Here is a 22,763-nt window from a genome sequence, read left to right on the forward strand (position 1 = left end):
GGACATGAGTTTGAGCAAACTCCGGGAGTTGGTGAGGGACAGGGAAGCCTGGCGTGCTGCAGTCCATGGTGTTGCAAAGAGTCAGACGTGACTGAGCAACTGAACAAAAACAACAAAGAAGGAATTGCAATTGACCCCTCCAAGGTCTGTAAACGGATGCTTCCAGAATGTATATGTTGACAGTAACAGTGGAGCCCGGCCATGGGTGTGTGTAACTATATGCTGTGGGTAAGTAGAAAAATCCCTTCCTTTAGGGTTCCTTTCTCACTGAGCCCTCACTGGATTCATCCTCTGGGCTGTGCCCCTCACACCTAGTAGTCCTCGGCTCTGCCCCTGGGTACTGTTTTGGTTCTTGCTGGGCATGGTAATGATACACTCTTTGAATCCATGCGTTAGTGAATTCTTGCAGTATTCCTGTTTTTCCTGTCTGAGGCTTCCTGACTTTAAATAACCAAACAGCAGCTGCTTGGAATCCAAGTGCTTGGATTTTGGGATTAGACAAGCATGGCTAAAATCCTGACATTGACAATGGCCAATTATTCATCCTGGGACCCTGGGCAAGATTACATCAACATTCAATGACCTGATTTTGTTTATCTGTAAATGAGGATAATAGCATCTAACATGTAATTTTTTATATTAAAAAGATAAGAGCTTTTAGTATGGTGCATACGGGAAAGCTCTCAGAAAGTTATAGAGTGTCATTGATGCTTCTGAAGTTTGATGGGCCATCATAAAGAAGAAAGAGTTTGTTCTTTTTTGTTCCCAAGGGATAAACTTAACCAATAAATGAGAGTGAGAGAGAGAGCTAGTTGGGTTCAACAGAGGGAAGAAATTTGGAACCATTCCAATTCGAAACAGGATAGATTGCTGCTGGGTCCTGGAGTCTTGAAGGGCTCAAATAGGAGACAAGTGCCAACATCTCAGGAATGCTGGAGACAATATTTTGTTGGTGAGGTGGCAATGGTGGTGGGGAGACTGGTAGCAGTGAGCTCTCTGATTCTCTGTAAGATTTAATGAAATTTTATAGAATTCCTATGCTTTGTTTTCCTGAACATTAAAACATATATAATGTCATTTTCTAATCTCATCAAATGGACTGCTCCTTATTAAAGTATGCAAAAAGATGGAATTTGCAACTATGCTATATAAATAAATATTATCTTTGAATATTGCAAATATATGAATATAGAGCAAATATTATTTTCAACTTTCTGAAATAGCTTTGTAGGAGCTATGTAGGAGACGAATCTCTAAAAATATCCTTCAATTCTTTAAAGTTTTTTTTTTTTTTAATAATATGGCCATCTCAGAAACATGAGAGAATTACTCATTGTGAGTTATATGGGACAAATCCTTCAGAAATCCTGATTTATAATAGTACATTAGGAACAATGAAAAAACTCCCATTTGGGGGATCTATATGCCATATGTGATCCTAACATCTCCCTATGAGGTAGATATTTTTAGTACTCCCATTTTACAGAGGAGAAAACTGAGGTTTGGAGAGATCTAGAAATTTGTTCAAGGACACCCAGCTAAACGTGGAACTGTCTGACTTCCAGCCTCTGCTTTTTCCACTGTGTCATAGTTCTTCTTGACCACTTCCTGTCTTGCCTGAACAAACACAGTTTAGGTCAAACGTCCAAACAACGATGACATGCCCCCGTCACGCCTTCCAATTACACCCTATAATTTCCAAGTCTGAGTTGGAAATCCTTTGGCTCTGTGTTCTTGTCTGGCCTGCCCAGGAAAATGTTTATTTTGAGATATACCTCTCTCAGAATGGCTGGATGTTTTTGATGATCATTCATACATGGACAGTGTTGAACTGGAGGTACAAGAGAAGCTACTTTTTTTCACAACTGAGACTGTCCCTTTGTCCCCTGCTCCTAATTTGGGTTATGTTTCAAGGAGGGTGTTAAGGTTATTAGTGGGTCCATAGAGACTATAAATAGAATCCTGGGCTTTAGCCAACTCATCGTGTTTATGGGTTGCGTTGCAACCGTTGTTGGTAATTATAGACGCGTGGGTGAGGATGGGTACTGATGAATAGTTCCTCCTCTTAGTTTCCTCTTTGCACAAGCCCAACATTGAGAGTGTCCAAACTCATAGTCTCATCATAAGGTCCCTCGTGTCTAGCACTGTTGTATTTCCTGGCTAACTGAAGTAACCAGGGAGGATGAAAGATTTTAAGGTATTCCATATTACCAGCCAAGCTACAATCTGTGTAGTCGATGCCTTCTTTAAAAGAAATAATATTACTTCAAGCTCAGGTGGTAAAGAATCTGCCTGCAATGCAGGAGACCTGGGTTTGATCCCTGCGTCGGGAAGATCCCCTGAAGAAGGGAATGGCAACCCACTCCAGTATTCTTGCTTGGAGAATTCCATGGTTAGATCATAGGGTTGCAAAGAGTCGGACATGACTGAGCAAGTAACACTTTAAATTTCAAAAGAAAGTTGCTTCTCATCCTACCTGTAGACATCGCACCTACAAGAAAGATTTCCTCCTCTTTGTGATGACAGAGCATTTCCCTCAGTCTTTGCAGATAAATGTTTAGAGAGGATTCATGGGTCTGGTTGAAATGAAGATCCCCAGGAGAACTCAGTGAAACAAGACATGCGCTGCGCCCAGTAAATTGTTGTAGTCTGTAATATAAGCTTTTCAATACTCCACATATAAAAGAGGGCAGTAAAGTGAGGTGGGGAGCGGTCACCTTTTCCAGCTTTTCTCTTTATTCTCTCATGTGTCAAGGGGAAGTGTTGGTCACAGACCAAGGATGCTCCCTGAGCTGACCATGCAGCTACCAGAACAGTCAGCCACATCTGATTATAACCAGTCAACTGAACTTAGACTGTGTGAAAGAATGGAGTATAAATAGCTGAGAGAAATAAAAGAGAAACTGCTGTCATCTTCAAGGTGGAAGACACTCTTTCCCACTCACCAGTCTCAGTCCATGCCTCTGCGTAACAGCAGCAGAAAATCAACTAGTGGGAAAGAGAAAATGGTGCCGTCCAGGGGGATCTATCTAATTCCCTGTTATGTGCCCTTGCCTTGCCCTACCTTTGCCCCGGCTTGTCTAGTTGATGTACTCTGATGCAGGCTAAGTAGGTAGTTCTCAAGCTGCCTAGGGGATCTGGCCAGGGTTGGTATAACATGGTGCAGGAAGCCAAGAGGAATACCCATTTAGTATCCAGGGACAAGATACTGAGCTCATATAAGGATGTGACAGTTCATTTAAGCAAAAGGTAAGGAGTAAAAGAAGCGATTCACAAAGGATGACATATTGTGTAATTCCATTTACACAAAATGTCTAGAATAGGCAAATCTATAGAGACAGAAATGGCAACCTACTCCAGTACTCTTGCCTGGAAAATTCCACAGACGTAAGAGCCTGATAGGCCACAGTCCATGGGATCGCAAAGAATCGGACACGACTGAGCAACTTCACTCACTTGATAGAAACAGAAGGGGCTTCCCTGGTGAGTCAGACAGTAAAGAATCTGCCTGCAATGCAGGAGACCCAAGTTCAATCCTTAGGTCAGGAAGATCCCCCCAAGAAGGAAATGGCAAACAACTCCAGTATTCTTGCCTGGAGAATCCCAGGGACAGAGAAGCCTGGTGGGTTTATAGTCCATGGGGTCACAAAGAGTCAGACATGACTGAGCAACTAACACTGTCTTTCTATAGAGACAGAAAGTAGTGGTGCCTAGGGCTGAAGGACATGGGAGGTTGGAGGGTGATGGCTAAGGAGTAAGGCCTTTATTTTTTCAAGTGGTTAAAATGTTCTAAAATTGATTGTGGTGATGAATGTACAACTCTGTAAATAAGCTAAAAGTCACTGAAGAGCATTCATTAATTGGGTAAATTGTTTGATATGAGAATTATGTCTCAATGAAGCTGTTAAGGGGAGCTAAGCTGTGGAATACCACAGACACTGAGTTAGGAATAGTGAGGTGAAGAATGCTATCCAGAGATGGTCTGCTGGGTGGCCCTAGGAGGGAGGTCAGAGGTATTACACGGTTCTAGCTACAGCTCAAGCATTAATATTTTGAAAAGGGCCGTGATGGCTTCTCTCCTCATGTAAAAGACCACTGGAGATCATGTCATGATTAGTATAACCTACTTCTACCATTCCAGTGGGATGAATCTGTCTAAAGTTGACCCTGGTGAATCTTGGTCCTTGGTTTATAGCTATGGAGAAATCGCCTTTTCATTTCTCAAAGCCTAGTTAGAAAGTTAGTTTGTGCACTGCTATCCTTGGAGGTTACTGCTCTTCCAGGTGTCAGTATTTTCCTATGGTTGCATTTTTTTTTTTTTTCCTCCAGGGCTCACTCAAAGAGTTCCAGAACTGGCCAGTCATTGGAGTAGGAAGGTGGTTTTAGTTCTCTTTGAGGATAAAACCAAATTACTCCAGTATGTCTATAACAAATAATGGATGAGGAGCCACTTGTACAAGGTCCAGTCCTCAATACATTTAATCCAGTGATCTGAGACATTTAATCCAGTATTTAGATGCCCTGATCCTTCTGCAGCTCTCCAGTCTCATCTCCCATTGTCTGTCTTACAGAGATTCAGAACTGTGGCCCAAATGCACGCCTGCACTTTTGCTCATGCTAATCCTATTATCCAAAATATCCTTTTTCCTTTTCCGCATTTGGCTGCTTCTGACCTGGCCGTCAGGACTCTTCCAGGAAGACGTCCCTAAATCCTCAGAATGATCTGGGTGTCCTTTCTACAGTCCCACAGCACCCTGTTGATACTTCATCAACACATTTGCTGCATTGTAATGGGATTATCTATTCATCTGTGTCCCTACTGGTCTGGAGTCTCCTGAAGCTCATCAGTATATCTCTTTGTCTTCAGCTTGGCTAGTTTCCAGCACCTAATACGTTCTTAATAAATGTGTGCTGAACCCCTTTGTTTCAAAGAAGCTAGGCAGCAGTCACGTAGGAAGTTTGACCAAAGAGATCTGGCACCATTCCTCTTAACCCCAAATATCATTCTAATAATCAGGTCCATTCAAAAGATCACAGAGTGGCAGGTCGTTCTTAGAGTTCCCAAAACCTAGCACATGGCCAAGCATACATACTAGGCCCTCCTTAAATGTTTGCTAAACCGATGAATATTTATAGTTATATTGACTGTAGTATGCTAATTGTCTTACTGACCACACTTTCCATACCTTAGACAATCCCGCTGCTGCTGTCACTTCAGTCGTGTCTGACTCTGTGCGACCCCAGAGACAGCAGCCCACCAGGCTGCCCCGTCACTGGGATTCTCCAGGCAAGAACACTGGAGTAGGTTGCCATTTCCTTCTCCAACGCATGAAAGTGAAAAGTGAAAGTCTAGTCGTTCAGTCGTGTCCGACTCTTAGCGACCCCATGGACTGCAGCCCACCAGGCTCCTCTGTCCATTCACATGCTAAGTTCATATGTTCATTCATTATTTGACAAAAGAACACCAAGAGTTTCCCACAATGGAGCTGAACAGCTCTTCGCTTTTGATAAAAGCACCATCTTGGTAATGGAAGATTCATGTAATTGTCTAAATATTCAAATATTAATTTATAAAAGTGAATGGGAAACAGAAAAAGTAAAGTGCTCATATCAGTAAAAATATGCAGAGAGTTCTCATTAACTAAATAAAATTAAGACAAAAATAGAAATAATTAGATGTGCTAAAAGTGGCCAGTCTTCAGCCGTGATTGGATACTCAATAGAAGAGATGTTGATTGCATGTTCAATTACGAATAAAAAGAACAAATTAAAGAGCATGGGTAAAATTCTGGGACTGTAGTATCAAATATACTGTCCAAAAGACAAAGAGTAGTTAGCATATTTATAATTATTTTTTAAATCTCTGGAAGTCCTCTTACCTCTTAACTTAACCAAATAGCGTCTACGTCTTTTGCTTGATATCTGTATCTTTGATTTTCATGTTTTTGATGAATACATTACATATCAAGGCAGGAAGTGACATGTCATATTGGAGATTCTTGAAGCCTTTTCCAGTCCCAAAAATCTTTGGGAGGCGTAACACTTTAAAAGGACATAATAGCCAACTGAGGACAAAATTCAAAGATTATATCCTAGCTGTGGCTTTATTGCTAAGTTATTAAATGCACAGACATAAGAGTCAGATACAACTAAATCACCTAGCAGTGTGTCTCTGTCAAGCTACTTAATCCTTCAAACTTTAGTTTCTTTATCCAAAATGAGGACGATAAGAGTACTCAGCCTACAGGGTAGCTGCAGTATTCAAATGAAAATACTCAGTGTGCTTAGTCCAGTGGCGGGTACCTACTCTGAGCTTCTAACATAAAAGTTGCTGCCTAGGAGGGAAGAAGGATGCTGGAAGAAGTCACAGGACAGGCTAAGCTTGGCCTACTTCACAAATTGTCGAGGACCCCACTGGATCTTCCTACTGACAGCTCAACACAGAAACATTACAACTTCTATTTCTACTCCTGATCGACCCACTGGGCCATTCTGGCTTCTGCTGGAGTGAGTGGGAGTGTGCTATTTCTTTACCTAATGACTCTTCCAAATTAGAGAAGTTGGAAACCCTGACAGTTTGTTCCACCCATTACTTTTTTTGTTTCACCACCTCTGCACTCAGGAAGGTGAGTCTCTGATACTGCTGTCACATCTGCAGTTTGATTTTTCAGTTGTCTGAGGCTCCCAGCTCTTTGAAACAGGTAAGATTACAACTCTACAATTATAGAATCAAAAGTGGCTCAGTTTAGGACATGCTGTTAAAGACAACACAGCGGCAGGTTAACCCTGTGTGATGGATACTGGGTACCACAACCTCCTGAAACACATGATCAACACCCAGGGCTTCTGTGCTTGCTCCCCTGACATGGCTGGGACTGTAACCTCACTTCCATTTGGACAGCATTCTTGCCTACATTCTTCTTTAACAGTTTACAAGGGTTTACTGACATTACTTATTGCTGCTTAACATTTATTATTTATTATTTTTAGCCTTGCTTATTAAAATATTTTGAGAAACTCTTGTACTTCTAATATTGTACCAAGAACTCAAACACCCTTGAGGACCAAGCAAGCCTAGCTACAGTAGAGAGAGAACCAGAAGTTAGGGGTAGGTGGTAGCAAAAATCTCAGAGGAAAGGGAAGAATGAGATAAAAGAAAAACCAAGACTATCATGTCAAAGTACCCAACCCAGAGACTAGAAGTAGTGGGAAGTGTTCCGTAGTTGAAGAGTCTTCCACCTTTCTTGTATAATGAGGCTGCCCTAGCATTTTGCTTGTGAAATGACTTTCAGGCAAAACCAGTAGTCATATCAAAATTACTAGTCCTAAATACTGACATTTTGCTGCAGCTCTCTTCTTTCACAGGTAAGCTTTCTGAATGCATTGTCAACACGCACAGGATCCATTTCCTTACACTCATTCTCCCCACCTCCTTTAACCTGACTTCACACCCTCGCTCCTCTGTAGCCCCACAGTCGCTGCTCTCCTTCAGGGTCCATGGGTGCCTTTATTCTGTGGGTGAGTCTTGCCTCACTTCCTGAAGTATGTGACACAGTCAACCAGGATGATCTGGGAGTCCTTCCTATGGTCCACAGCAGCCTGTTTGTGTGTGCATACTAAGTCACCTCAGTTGTGTATAACTCTTTGTGACCCTATGGACTGTAGCCCACCAGGCTCCTCTGTCCATGGGATTCTCCAGGCAAGAATACCAGAGTGGGTTGCCATGCCCTCCTCCAGGAGCATCTTCCCGACCTAGGGATCAGTCTTGCACCTCTTATTGTTTCCTGCATTAGCAGGCTGCTTCTTTACCACTAGCACCACCTGAGAAGCCCCATAGCTCATAGTCTTATAGCACCCTGTTTATACTTTTTCAACACATTTACTATGATGTAATGGGATTATTTATTTATCTGTGTCCCTACTGGTCTGGAGGCTCCCTAGAGCCCAATGGTATGGCTCTTTGTCCTCAGCTGGGGTAATTCCTAGCACCAAATCTATTCTTAATAAATGTGTGCTGAACTCCTTTGTTCAAAAATGCTAGAGAGAAGTCACCTAGGAACTTCAGCCAAAGAGATTTTGGCACCATTTCATCTTGAAACCCTCGTCCCTGCCCGTCTTGCCACAGTTTCCCTTCCTTCTCCTTCAGTTTCCCTTTCTGGCTCCTCCTTCTTTGCTCGCTACTTTTGGTTGGCGGGTTGAAGAAACTATCCCTGGTTTTCTGTCCTCACAGGACATAGCGATCCCCTGCCATGATTTTAACTACCACCAGCATGCAAGCGACTTTCATATTTTTATGGTCATCTCTGACCTGTCTTTTGAGCCTCAAGCCCACATAACTGACTGCACGATGGGCATCTCCACTTGGATATCCCACAGGCATCTCAAATTCAACACGCATATAGCTGAATTCCTTCTCTCTCACACCCCCTGCTCTCCACATCATCTATAGTTACTCAAACTAGAACTCTGGGTGTCAGCTCAGGTTTCCCATTTTCCTTTAACTTCCACTTCCTTCCCTGCAACATGTCCACTGAGTCTTGGAAATCATATCTTTCAAAACCTCTAATCCACACACCCACTACCTTAAGTTGCAGTTCTCACATTTTTCTCGAACTCTTTTTACAGCCTCTCAATGAGTTTTCCTGCCTCCTGTCTTGCCATCTTCAGACCCATTCTCCCCACAAATACCCAAGTGATCTTTCCAAAATGAAACTCTGGTAAGTCCCTACCTTCCTTAAAGCCTAGCCATCAACTTCCCATTGCTTATACAGTGGAATAAAAACCAATTTTCAGAGCCTACCAGGGGTTCTTTGATTTGACTACTATATTTTATTACTACTATTCTCCCTCCCTCTCTCCAACTTATATTAGAACTTAGAACTTCTAGAAATTCTCCCAAAGACCATGCTGTTCCATATGTTTCCATATATTTTTGTAAATGCAAAAGAATTTTTTTTTATTTTGTCTTTGCATCTCATTCTCACCTAGATAAGCGTCTATTTATTAACAAAGGTCTGGTCCAAGTGTTATCTCTTTAGCGTTCTCTAACTTTCCCTCTCCGTCTCCTTAGGGAGCTGACTACTTTCTCTGACCTGCCACAGGATATCTCTGTCAGGCATCTACCACACTTATTTACATGTCTGTCTCTCTGCTAGATTGAAAAAGTTCAGGGTGAGGAATGACATCTTATTAGTCTTTACTCTCACTCCTGTGCGCAGGGCCTGCCATAAAACAGGCACTGATTCCGTGTTTGATTAGTAAGAGAAGACAGCACCTCATCATCCTTCATATCAACCGGAATTGAAAATCCAAGAAGCCACTTTTGAGAGCGTCAGTCAGTTTCAGTCTCAATTGCTCAGTCTGATCAGCTTTGAGCAGCTTCCTGAGCCCTCCACCAGTACAGAAAGTATCCAACCTGCCAGGAGGTGTGCGCTGCACTCACTGATCCTGCTGATTGGATGGCCTTTTCCTCCCTTCGCCGCAGTCTCACACCCCACAAACTGTGCATCTTAAAGGTCATGGTCATAAACAGTCTTTATCAATCAAAGCATCAGTAGAGAAAAAAAAATCCCACTCTAGGATATGGTGAGACAGTTGGTTTCAAAACATTGCTGATCGTTAAATGAGTAATGTTAATGTGATCTCAGAATAGTAAACACACCCCCACATGGATAATGATATTACTTGCATTATCTGGAAAGGAAAAAAAAAAGCAACATTTGGCTGCAAGGACTATGGAAGAGAAGTCTGTACGGGTAATTCAAGTTCTATCAGGGCAGGTAAACTGCAGTTTTCTAACTGCCTCCCCCCACATCACACATTCCCTAATCAAATCTTCCTTCTAGTGTAGAGTATGTGATGTGGGGGAAGTTCAGGGAAGCGGGGAGACACACATAGAGGAAGAAAACAAAGGCCTTCATTTTCTAAAACTGTCACTCACTCTGGTTGAGAAAGAGTTTCTCAAGAATTGTGAATGTCCTGTTCAGGAAGTAAGACTTCATCACACGGCTAATAATCAGCTGTGTGCTTGTCAGGGATTGGTTTTTCCCTTCTGTGGTGAGAGAATGGCCTAAGGAAAGCTTGGCTACCTTCCCCAGTGGCCTGATAGTCATTTAAACACATTCAGCATCCATCTTCCAACATGTTTGAGTGTATTACTTTAACTCACCTGGGAGACTCACAATGGTGGGGTGGGGTGGGAGAAGGGTTCTTCCAAAGTTTCAAAAGATTTGTATGGAACCAGGCCAACACCCTGCGCCAAATAGCCTTTTCTACAGGAAAGCAGCTTGTGGGGGGCCTGTGCATGTATCAAGTCAAACCAAATGTACTTTCTTTTCCCCTTCCAGCTCACTTGCCTTTGCCTCTTCTCTCTCTGAGTTCTTCCCCAGAATTCAGTATCTTGAGGGCCTCTTATCCTTAAAGAAAACAACCCAATCACCTTATTCTCTCTGAAGTGTTGGCAATTCAATACAACCAGTGTTTACATTTAGAGGAGATGAGTACTTTACCCAAAGGAATGACTCTCTAATGGTGAAGTTTCTGGCCCTATCACGGGAGCTGATGGGACTTTCCAGTGCCCCTCAAGACCTACAATACTGGTGACTACTGATGATGAGGGCACAGAAGCATGATCCTCATGCTTCCTTCTCTGACAAGAGGCTGATAGCTTTCTTCATGGTTATCAACTTTGCTTTTCTGCAATAGTTCTGTTTCAGCTTTTTTCCAGAAACACTAGGCAGAAGTAGTTAAATCCCAAAGGTCTTTGCCTCTTCTCCAGTGATTCGTAGTACACTGGCACTCTATCTGGGAAATCGTCAACAGAGAAGACAGCCTGAGGAGGGACAGGAAGCTGGCATCACGTGAGCCCTTAGGTTGTATCCATTTTTAAGACCCAAGTCATTTGGTGATCTTACAGCAGATACATGAAGGTAGTCATCCATTCATTTATTCAAAAATTACTTATTAAACTCCCCCTGCATGCACTAAAGAACAAAACTGACCAAGCCCCTGCCCTGGCCAAGCTTTAAGTTGGAAATTGGTTTAAACTATTTCTATCTGTCTCCAGAAAGCAGAACTGGGACAAATGGCTCAGGGAAGCAGATTTCTGTTTCACATAACAGACAACCAAATATGGAATAGTAATGAGGTCCTGGTTACTAGAAGGGTCTGAGAAGAAGATGCATGACTGCTTGCTGCACAGATTCATGCATGCAGCTGGACCAGATCCTCTGTCTTCAGTTGTTTCTTTTAGCAGCAGGTGTCTTTTCTCAAACAAAATTTTAACCTGCATCTCCAATATATTAAAAAGCAGAGTTGCTGTGGTTGAAGTGGTAAATATGGATCCAGAGGATCCCCTAAAGGCCACTCTGTCCAATAAACCCCAGATATCCACAAGCCACTGAATGAGATGGTCATGAAGCTCTCACCCTACTCTGGAATCATGGGGGTCTGTGAATCTAAGTGGGATGGCATATGTTTCACAACAGTCTTCTTCTCCCTCTTCCCCATTTCCACTTCTTCCTAGGAGAGAATCTGGTGAAGCTAGAGAAAAGAGGCCGAGGCTCCAGGAATATAACAGGACTCTTAGAGAATACTATCTGAGAGTCCATGTGTATTCTTTGTCTTTTAAAACAAGATTTACTTCCTAGCAATGGACTCCCTCGTCACACTCACTCAGATGTAACAGGTGTGACTAAGGGATTGCACACTATTCTGCAATCTGGAGCAGGAAGCTGGACATTCAGTCTCCCTTCAGATCACTGCCAGGAAAGTCCCATTCCCATTGGGCACACTGTGCTTAGAAAGGAAAACCTTTAGCAGGTCAAAGACTCTGGGAACTTACTGGCCTGGGGCTAATAATGGGATTCAGAAAAGGAATCTGGCAACTTGAAAGAGCGTGAAGTCTTTCAAAGGATGTAGCTACCACACAGAGCCTCAAAGTTACCCAATCATAACCTTATCATCCACTCAGCTAGAATTGTCCTGATAGTCCCTAAAAATTTCACCCAAACTGGACTCACATCATCTTAGCTTCAGAGTCTACAAAGTTGTGAGCTGAAATAATGAGTCAGTTGATCTTTTCTTGAGCCCACAATTTCCCAAAGTGTGTCACATACATGGAAACATGATTTGCGCAGAGATGTTAATAGGTGTTACTAAATAGAATTCTGAAGAGTATTACTTTGAGAAACTCTCTTTAAACAAAACTAAGCAGGTTCCATTACTGTTGGACTTTTCAGAGCCTTGAAAATGTTAATGTGAATTGTGAGTCTCTAAGAAGGGGAAAAGTTGGCTTAAAGCTCAACATTCAGAAAACGAAGATCATGGCATCTGGTCCCATCACTTCATGGGAAATAGATGTGGAAACAGTGTCAGACTTTATTTTTTGGGCTCCAAAATCACTGCAGATGGTGACTGCAGCCACGAAATTAAAAGACGCTTACTCCTTGGAAGGAAAGTTATGACCAACCTAGATAGCATATTCAAAAGCAGAGATATTATTTTGCCAACAAAGGTCCGTCTAGTCAAGGCTATGGTTTTTCCAGTGGTCATGTATGGATGTGAGAGTTGGACTGTGAAGAAAGCTGAGCATTGAAGAACTGATGCTTTTGAACCGTTGTGTTGGAGAAGACTCTCGAGAGTCCCTTGGACTGCAAGGAGATCCAACCAGTCCATCCTAAAGGAGACCAGTCCTGGGTGTTCATTGGAAGGACTGATGGTGAGGCTGAAACTCCAATACTATGGCCACCTCATGCGAAGAGTTGACTCATTGGAAAAAACTGTGATGCTGGGAGGGATTGGGGGCAGGAGGAGAAGGGAATGACAGAGGATGAGATGGCTGGATGGCATCACCAACTCAATGGACATGAGTTTGGGTGGACTCTGGGAGTTGGTGATGGACAGGGAGGCCTGGCGTGCTGCGATTCATGGGGTCGCAAAGAGTCAGACACGACTGAGCAACTGAACTGAACTGACTGAAGAAGGGAATACCCAGTATACAGTATTCTCTAATGGTAATTGAACTCCAAATGCTTTTTTCTCACAAGACAACTTAGAGTACTCCATTTACCTGAAACACACTTGGAAAAATGCTGCCATAAACTGAACACTTCAACCAAATTAAATGAATCTAGTTTTATCTTTTATTCAAGTAAGCTAGCATTTCCAAAGTATACTAATGTCTGATCCACCATTTTGGAGAAAAAAATTTCATGTGGATGAACTGTCTACATAACTGAAGCTTCAGACACCAAAACAATTAAATCTTTTTATCTGAAAATCTTTCTAAAGTGTATGTACATCGCTACTTTTTATTATGAAAAGCAAAACAATTTTGAGTGTAAAAGTAAACATATGCTTATTTTTAAAAGCTTGAACATTTGGAAAAGAAGAAATAAGGCAAAAGTTACTCACAAACCTATAACTTAACATTTGATGTAATTTTTCTCACCTTATTCTGTATAGAAATTGTTTCTTAAATATAGAATAAATGATACAATTCACTTAATATTTTCTATATCACTAAACATTCTTTGAAAATATGATTTAATGGCTCTTTAAGGGTCCATAATATAAATGCATCATACTTCATTTAACCTTCATGGGATAAATCAACTGTTTTATTATAAATAACTATGAACATATTTTTTCATAAATAGCTGTCTCTATCTCTTCTGAATAAATACCTAAAAGTAGAACTAATATGTCAAAATACATAAGTATCTATAAGCCCTTGTTACATATTGTCAAATTGCCTTCCAGATGATTTGTACTATCTATATGAGGGTCATATTTTACCACACCCTCACCAACATTAAATATTATCATTTTTTAATAAAACAGTGTTGGGGCTTCCCTGCTGGTCCAGTGGTTGAGAATCTGTCATCCAATGTAGGGGACAGAGTTTGATCAGGGAACTAAGATCCCACATGCTGCAGGGCAAATAAGCCAGTGCCACAACTTCTGAGCTCTAGAGCCTGTGAGCCACAACCAGAGAAGCCCGTGTGTCGCAACAAAGACCCAGTATAGTCTCACACACACACAAAGCAATAATAGCAAATTTTTTTTAAGTGTTAATTTGATAAGTTAAAACTGCCATACTGTTTTCATTTTTTATTACCAGTGAATGTGAATGTTTATATATACTAATTTACCACTAATATTTTATTCTCCTATGAACTGTCTACACATAACATAGCCATTTTTCTCTGTGGCCTTAATATTTTTCTCATTGATTTGTATGAACTCTGTTAAGGTTATTGAATGTCATATTTGTGACAAATAATTTTCACAGCTTGTTATTTATCTTTTAATCTGATGTTGTTTTAAATATGTAAATATTAGTATCTATTTATATTAAAATATGACTCCCTTTCTGTTTTCATTTCTTTCTTTGTTCCGTGCTTAGAAAATGCTTCTTGTTCAGAAATCAGAAGAATACTCACTAGATTTCTGCTGGATATCTTATGGCTTCATTTTTTAAAATCCTCTTTTAAAAGATATGGTGTGCTGCTTGTTTTTAAAACTGAATAAAACATTTTCTTAATGACTCAGGCAGGGTTATATTTATGAACAGTGTTTAAAGTTTTGTGTCATAAGACAAAATGCTCCCAGGCACCACTGAAATGGTAGAGAGAATTTTTCCCCAGTCTCTGAGACCTCAGACTCTATGCTTTGCTAGTTCTGTGATTTTCAATTTTGATTTTCAGTTTTGATCTCTTCTCTGACATTAGGCTTTTAGCTTTCCTCCCCTATGGTAGACATGATTGTGTCTACTGTCCACCACTCACAATGTTTGCTACTTTAAAAGCTCATACATTGAATAACTGTAATTGTATTACCATGAACTAGAGATATGTATAGTTGAGCCTGGGTGTGGAAGGCAGAATAATGGCCTCGCAAAGGTGTCCATGGGCTTCCCAGGTGGCACTAGTGGTAAAGAACCTGCCTGCCAATGTAGGAGACTTAACAGAAGTGGGTCCAATCCCTGGGTCAAGGGAATATCCCCTGGAAGAGGGCACTGCAACCCACTCCAGTATTCTTGCCTGGAGAATTCCACGGGCAGAGGAGCCTGGTGGGCTACAGTCCATAGGGTTGCAAAGAGTCGGACACGACTGAAGTGACAACACAAAGGTGTTCATGTCCTAACTCCTAGAGACAGTATATTCAATATACTGTGCTAAACAGCAAGGGAAAATTAAGATTTCTGATCAGCTGACCCGGAGAAGTGGAGATTATTCTGAATTACTGGTTGGGCTCAGTGTAATCACAAGTGTACTCGGAAGTGAAACATGGAGGTAGGAGAGTCAGTGTCAGAATGATTTGATAAGAGAAAGACTCGACCAGCCATTGCTGGCTTTGATGATGGAAGGGAGCCACAAACCAAAGAATTAAGGCAGCTAGAAGTGAGACGCTGGAAAAAGCAAGCAAGTGGTTTCTCCCTGAGAACCTCCAGAAAGGAATGTAGTGCTTCTGACAGCTTGATTCTAGCCTAATGAGACCCATTTCAAACTTCTGACTCCCCAAATTATAAGACAATAAATTTGTGTTGTTTTAAGCCATGAAACTGTGTGATTTGTTACAATAGTAATAAGAAAATAACATGGGGCCTAGAAGTCTATTAAACAGAAAAAAGTCACATGGGCTTCAGTGCATGACCTTGACATCTGCTATTCTGGCTGCTCTGAGGTTTTATTTCCACCACTCTCCTTCCCAATTATTTCCATGGTTGCTGGAAATCCAACCTACATCTAGATCAGAAGCTAAGTAGGGAATTTTTATTTTATAAGAATTAGCCCCTATGAATTAAAATATTGGGTCAAAGAGTAAAGTGGAAGGAAGCTGCAGAGACACAGTATTTTTGAAGTTTTTCAGAGAAATCACAAGGCTGGACTGTCTGCCCAGTTTGGAAGAAAGAGCATCCAAGAGAAGGTCACGACCTCTGGACTGGGTAAGAGTATCACGGTTTAATTAGCATCTGCACTGAGTCAGACAACCATCTCTGTCTTTAGGTAAAATCCCCTCTGTCTGTAAAATACTGGGTACTTCAAGAGCATGCAATGCAAGGAATCCACATAGCAGAGTCTTCTGGCAGTAGGGCTGGGAGATTAAATGGATGCTGTGCCACCAAGCGCGTTGGATCCAGACTGAATGACAAAGCACAAACTAAGTCACTAAAACCTCAAGTGCTCCTCAAGAATAGTTCACAAGTAAGAATAAGGGAGGATCAGGGAAGAAGGACCTGCATTGGGCAGAAGGAACTTGCCTCTAAAATGCATCAAGATATTTCCCCAGTGGTGTAAGTAAAGACTGCACTTAGATAATTTGTTGTAATAAATGTTGAATAAGAATCTGGAGCGTGTTATCTCTGTATTCCTAATGTCTACCAAAGTGTCCTACATGTGGTAAATACTCAATAAATTCTTGTTATAAGAATTAACAAATGTATGAATTTAGTAATCCTCTGCCATCTTTAAATCCCACTCCAGGGCTAGTAACAAAGACCTAATAAAATTTTTTAATCTTAACATAAAAGACTAATATTTACATGCAGGCCTACTCAAGTTAACTTAGGATATAAAAAAAGTACTTTATTAATATATTAGAATTCTTTTTATTCCAAGGGAGGGAAAAAATTGACTTTCTCTGAGCTATAAGCTTCGGGGTGACAGTTGAGAAAGAAAAGCAAAATGGTTAAATGTAGAGAATAATAATTATAGAATAGCATCATAATTTCCCACTCCAGTACTCTTGCCTCTGTCCCATGGACAGAGGAGCCTCGTCGGCTGCAGTCCATGGGATCATGAAGCATCAGACATGACTGAGCGACTTCACTTTCATGCATTGGAGAAGGAAATGGCAACCAACACCAGTGTTCTTGGCTGGAGAATCCCAGGGACGGCAGAGCCTGGTGGGCTGCCATCTATGGGGTCACACAGAGTCGGACACGACTGAAGTGACTTAGCAGCAGCAGCAGCAGCAGCAGCAGCAGTGTCACAATTTAAAATGTAGTTTTAATAACTTAATGCATGTATGGCATGTAGAGATTAGTGTCTGATGTAAATGCCCTCAATAGATTATGACTACGATTTTACTCCTTAACATTTTTACATGCTCTCCAATGATTAAAAGGCAACACTCAGATAAAAAAAGCCCAAAACCATTATTAAATAAGGTCAAAGAATATATGGGTTTGTTAATTTATTAGAAAGAAAAGTAACTAATGGATGATAACAAGACTATCTTTACTTGTATACACTGACATATACGATATGGATAGTTACAAAAATGAGAGTATTGATTTAAATATATTTTCTTGGCTGTGTTCATTACTTAACAGATCATATAGTGAATCTACTACTAAAGTAAAGAATACTGTAAGTTTTGAACATGTTGGTTTTTTTATATAAATAGGACACTTTCAGTTCAGTTCAGTCACTCAGTCATGTCCGACTCTCTGCGACCCCATGAATCGAAGCACGCCAGGCCTCCCTGTCCATCACCAACTCCCGGAATTCACTCAGACTCACATCCATCGAGTCTGTGATGCCATCCAGCCATCTCATCCTCAGTGGTCCCCTTCTCCTCCTGCCCCCAATCCCTCCCAGCATCAGAGTCTTTTCCAATGAGTCAACTCTTTGCATGAGGTGGCCAAAGTACTGGAGTTTCAGCTTTAGATCATTCTTTCCAAAGAAATCCCAGGGCTGATCTCCTTCAGAATGGACTGGTTGGATCTCCTTGCAGTCCAAGGGACTCTCAAGCGTCTTCTCCAACACCACACTTCAAAAGCATCAATTCTTCGGTGCTCAGCCTTCTTCACAGTTCAACTCTCACATCTATACATGACCACTGGAAAACCATAGCCTTGATTAGACGGACCTTAGTCGGCAAAGTAATGTCTCTGCTTTTGAATATACTATCTAGGTTGGTCATAACTTTTCTTCCAAGGAGTAAGTATCTTTTAATCTCATGGCTGCAATCACCATCTGCAGTATTTTGGAGCCCCCAAAAATAAAGTCTGACACTGTTCCCACTGTTTCCCCATCTATTTCCCATGAAGTGATGGGACCAGATGCCATGATCTTCGTTTTCAGAATGTTGAGCTTTAAGCCAACTTTTTGCTCTCCACTTTCACTTTCATCAAGAGGCTTTTTAGCTCCTCTTCACTTTCTGCCAGAAGGGTGGTGTCATCTGCATATCTGAGGTTATTGATATTTCTCCCGACAATCTTGATTCCAGCTTGTGTTTCTTCCAGTCCAGTGTTTCTCATGATGTACTCTGCACAGAAGTTAAATAAGCAGGGTGACAATATATAGCCTTGACGTACTCCTTTTCCTATTTGGAACCAGTCTGTTGTTCCATGTCCAGTTCTAACTGTTGCTTCCTGACCTGCATACAGGTTTCTCAAGAAGCAGGTCAGGTGGTCTGGTATTCCCATCTCTTTCAGAATTTTCCACAGTTTATTGTGATCCACACAGTCAAAGGCTTTGGCATAGTCAATAAAGCAGAAATAGATGTTTTTCTGGAACTCTCTTGCTTTTTCCATGATCCAGCAGATGTTGGCAATTTGATCTCTGGTTCCTCTGCCTTTTCTAAAACCAGCTTGAACATCAGGGAGTTCACAGTTCACGTATTGCTGAAGCCTGGCTTGGAGAATTTTGAGCATTACTTTACTAGCATGTGAGATGAGTGCAATTGTGCGGTAGTTTGAGCATTCTTTGGCATTGCCTTTCTTTGGGATTGGAATGAAAACTGACCTTTTCCAGTCCTGTGGCCACTGCTGAGTTTTTCAAATTTGCTGGCATATTGAGTGCAGCACTTTCACAGCATCATCTGTCAGGATTTGAAACAGCTCCACTGGAATTCCATCACCTCCACTAGCTTTGTTCGTAGTGATGCTTTCTAAGGCCCACTTGACTTCACACTCCAAGATGTCTGGCTCTAAATTAGTGATCACATCATCATGATTATCTGGGTCATGAAGATCTTTTTTGTACAGTTCTTCCGTGTATTCTTGCCACCTCTTCTTAATATCTTCTGCTTCTGTTAGGTCCATACCATTTCTGTCCTTTATCGAGCGGACACTTTAGGATAAATAAACCAAAGTGAAGTGAAGTCGCTCAGTCGTGTCCAACTCTTTGCGACCCCGTGGACTGTAGGCCACCAAGCTCCTCTGTCCTTGGGATTCTCCAGGCAAGAGTACTGGAGTGGGTTGCCATTTCCTTCTCCAGTGGATCTTCCTGACCCAGGGATCAAACCCAGGTCTCCCGCATTGCGGGCAGACGCTTTAACCTCTGAGCCACCAGGGAAGCCAAATAAACCAAAGAGGCTTAACTCAGGTCAAGGAACATGAGCACCAAGATGAAAGGTAACATACAGATCAGATACATAAGGCAATGCTGATTAAGCCATATCCTTAAGGCAATACAACTCACTTTTGAAGTACTTACTGGGGCTTTTGAAGACTCATAAGGAACTGACAGCCACTCTAGATCCAAAAGTAAGAAAAGATCAATCTTTCAAAAAAAGAAAATAAAAAACATAAACCAATTAAAAAAAGAAAACTCCCTCCCAATTAGGAGCTTTGATTCCATGTTTTTTGTGATGGAGGAGGAGAGCTGCCAGATTCATTTGCTGTCATCAGGAAAGTAATAGGATGGGTATAGACCCAAAGGTGTCAGTAGACTAACTAAATGATCTACATTGAATATGAATGACTGGGTAGCTTTCTCCTCTCTTGATTATCAAAGAAAGGTGGTAAATGTACAACTTTAAGACCACTGGGTCAGAGTTATTCCAGTACTTTCTTCTCTCCAAAGTCCCAGACATGCCAATAGCCTGAGCCCTTGTTCTTGACAGAAATATTAATACCAAGACCTAAATGATGCCATTTGGGGCCCAAATTGATTTTACAATTAACTGATGTAAGCACCATTTTCCAGCTCACATTTGTGGAAACTTACAAAGAAAAGAGTGGGTTCTTTTGTTTCTCGAAAAACAAAACAAAACAAAACAAAAAAAACACTTTTGGGCCCTTGGAAAAGAAGTTGCTGATATGGCAGTTAGCATGGGTTCACTGATAGTTATGCCAACCAACTGCACTTTGCTTGGCTGGTGCTTCTGGAGCGTTTAGTGAAAGGAGCAGCACAGACACTGTGTATCTTGATTTCAGCAACGTTTGACAAGGTCTCTCATAATGAGCTTGTATTAACAGAAGCTGTGGCCTGGAGAGTAGAGCAGCTGATGGACTGTTCTTTCAATGGCCAAAGAATGTTGAGTAGTGAGCTCACCAGGAGGGAGTCTCTCCTCTAAATGCTTCAAGGGAATATCATCTTAATATTTTTATAAAATATTCAGATGAAGCCTGCATTAGATACCCCAGCATGCTTACTACCACTGGGAAGAGTTATCCATTCATGATCGTGGTGGCAACCAGGCAAAGGGAAAAGAGGAGTCCCAAGGAGCATTATTATTAATTATTTGGGCCCTTGGGAGGTGTTTTCCAAATCTGCCATATCAGAAACACCTGGGACCGTATTGAAAAATATGAACACTCAAGGCCTTGCTTCAGACCTACTTAACTAGAATTTCAAGTGATAAAGTTCTGGCATTTGTATTTAAAAAAAAAAAAAAAAAAAAAAAGACTACTCAGGAGATTCAGAGGCAATCAGTCCAGCTCCCAACTTTCAGAACCACTGCACCAATGGTATTTAGTAAAAGTTTTTCCAGGGTCATAAATGGTCCCTACCTGATAGTCTAGAGATCTTCATGGGCTTTTGAATTATGAGAAAATCCCTCCCTACACTCCGGTTCCATCCATCCTTGACTCTTCCTCATGGGGCAGGGCAGGGGAGAGGAGGAGCACAGCGCCTGGTAAAGAAAGCACAGGCTGATATCAGCCAGATTTGGAGTCAAGCCTTGCTTCTGTGACCTACCACCTGTGCAAGGGGGTCTACGCCTCCACTGCCTCATCTTAAATTGCAAGGATTTAGTGAGACACACATGTAAATTTCTGCCTGGTACCTAGTTGTCAGTTGCTGCTGCTGCTGCTGCTGCTGCTGCCGCTGCTAAGTCGCTTCAGTCGTGTCCCGACTCTGTGCGACCCCATAGACAGCAGCCCACTAGGCTCCTCTGTCCCTGGGATTCTCCAGGCAAGAGTACTAGAGTGGGTTGCCATTGCCTTCTCCAAGCTGTCAGTTAATGCCAGATATTGTTGTTAATAGACTGTTCAGCAAAGTCCTCAGTTCTGTCGATCTGAAGTCTGCACTTTTGGAAAAGCATGCCTTTTAACATATTTATTTTCATTTATTTACTTGGCTGGGCCAGGTCTTGGTTGCGTCATGTGAGATCTTTGATTTTCACTGCATCATGCCAGACCTTTAGTTGCAGCATATGAGATCTAGTTCCCCAAAAAGGAATCAAACCTGGGCTCCCTGCAATGGGAGCCTGGTCTAGCCACTGGACCACAAGGGAAGTCCCAGAACATGCCTTTTCTGCAACCCTGTCCAGAGAAGGAAAGAAGCCACCATATATTGACCATCAACTGTGTGCTGGGCACAAGGTCTGTCTCAGATCTAATCTGATTTCCTTCCTTGTCACCAAAACCCTCATTTTCTCACATGAGGAACTTGAGGCTCAGAGAGGTTAAATGACTTCCCCCAAGTCACCCAGCTAGAAAGGGTCAGATACCAATAATTTGGCTAATAAACTTGCACTGAGGTTTCCCCACGGCACTTTTTTAATGGTTGATATAAGGAGTGGAGAAAGCGTTGCCCTTTAAAAAATCTAATAAGAGAGACATTTTGAAACTGCGAGGGAGGGGGGAAGTCACACCACCTACATTCTCCATTATCTGAACACTCAGCAATTAGCCAGAGGAAAAGCCCTACAAACAGGTGGTTATTGCTCACTGGCTTTCCCTGTTTTTCACACACATATACACACACACACACACACATACACACACACACACACAGATCCCTGGCCACATACACACACATACACACAAAGATCCCTGGCCACTTTATTTAAAATTACAATATCTCCCCCATACCACTCTTATTTCTTCCCTTGCTTTATTTTTCTTCTTATCCCTTAATCACTACCTCACATATTGTCATTTTGGTCATTTATGTCCTTTACTGGGACTCTTCCCCCCTAGAGGGTTAGCTCCTTGAGAGAAGAAATTTTTGTCTATTTTGTTTATTCCAACATACACATGCCTAGAACAGGGAGGCACACATTGACATTCTATCAATGTCTGTGGCATGAATGAATGAAAATGGATGGATGGATGAATGAATAAAAAGTCTTAAATAAAGTATCAATCATAAAAGTTGAAAGTAATTATAATCTTTTTAAATAGCTGCATGTTTTGGTTTTCTGTTATAAATATGTATTATTTGTATAATAGTAGTTTTCAAAAATGTTACCCCAATTGTCCAGGTTATTAGTGATTTAAAGCTGAAGTGAGAACAAAGATAGGACTGGGGTTATCCTCCTGAGGCCAGATGTGATGGATATTTTCCACAGGCCCCTCAAATCCACACTCCATCCTTCCTCACTGCTCTATGCCCTGGGATGTTGACCTCTTTGAACTGCATCAACAGGCTCTCTGGATCTCTGGTTTCCAGCTGGGTAAAGAATGAGGGTGGGCTATTTGTCACCAGGCTCTCTGGTTGCTACAGATGGACTGTGTCCCTCTACTGGAGGCCCCAGTACATCAGGCACCTTCTCCTTACCCCTGATCTCTCTAGGTTCTATAA

At 41.6% G+C, this 22,763-nt stretch overlaps 1 long non-coding RNA gene across 1 annotated transcript in view; it reads right to left on the reverse strand.

The window, feature by feature from the left end:
- LOC132658629 (uncharacterized) overlaps window positions 1-21,181 on the reverse strand; it is a 297,402-nt gene extending 276,221 nt beyond the window's left edge. Inside the window, exon 1 of the long non-coding RNA XR_009598495.1 lies at window positions 20,747-21,181. This is a non-coding gene — a long non-coding RNA (uncharacterized LOC132658629). The remainder of the gene's footprint in view (window positions 1-20,746) is intronic.
- Between the last annotated feature and the right edge of the window lie 1,582 nt (window positions 21,182-22,763).

The sequence above is a fragment of the Ovis aries genome, chromosome 25 (genome assembly GCF_016772045.2).
Source record: "Ovis aries strain OAR_USU_Benz2616 breed Rambouillet chromosome 25, ARS-UI_Ramb_v3.0, whole genome shotgun sequence".
NCBI classification, from domain to species: domain Eukaryota; kingdom Metazoa; phylum Chordata; class Mammalia; order Artiodactyla; family Bovidae; genus Ovis; species Ovis aries.